This window comes from Tupaia chinensis, unplaced genomic scaffold, assembly GCF_000334495.1.
Source record: "Tupaia chinensis unplaced genomic scaffold, TupChi_1.0 Scaffold141403_1, whole genome shotgun sequence".
Taxonomy (NCBI): domain Eukaryota; kingdom Metazoa; phylum Chordata; class Mammalia; order Scandentia; family Tupaiidae; genus Tupaia; species Tupaia belangeri.
In genome coordinates, this window is record NW_006201265.1 from 1 (window position 1) to 593 (window position 593).

The following is a 593-nucleotide window of genomic DNA, read 5'->3' on the forward strand; positions in this document are numbered from 1 at the left end:
CTGAGGAAGTGAGAAATTGCTCGCTAGAGGTAATTGTGAAGCCACAATTCCTTCACCTCCATTCTCCTCTTAGGATTATGTGCACACACACATATACACCCAGTGTGATTTTCAAGCCACCAGCTCAAGAACTCAAACCACAGCTTTCTTTGTAATCGATTGCATTGGATCACCGGAGTGCCCCACCATGTCAGACACAGCCATGGACACTAGCTCCAAGATTACCACCAAGGATTTAAAGGAGAAGGAAGTTATGGAGGAGGCGGAGAATGGAAGAGATGCCCCCACTAACGGGATTGCTAAGGAGGAAAATGAGGAACAGGAAGCTGATTATGAGATAGACAAAGAGAAAGAAAGCAGGTAGGAGGAAGAGGAGGATGAAGGCAACAGTGAAGAAGAGGATGGGGATAAAGATGAGGAGGCTGAGGCAGGTATGGGCAACCTTAACCAGCAAACCACCTGCTGGGCTCCTTAAGTTCATTCTTTTTTGGAGAAAAAAAGTCTTCTACTAAATAAAGGCTAGCATCCAGAATATAAACAGAACTCCCAAATTCACCAAAAGAAAACTCTTATCTAGTCAAGACTAGAGTCCA

General features: G+C 44.5%; 1 pseudogene; it reads left to right on the forward strand.

The window, feature by feature from the left end:
• The first annotated feature begins 187 nt into the window (after nt 1-187).
• Nucleotides 188-431, forward strand: LOC114005052 (prothymosin alpha-like; annotated as a pseudogene).
• Nucleotides 432-593: the final 162 nt, after the last annotated feature.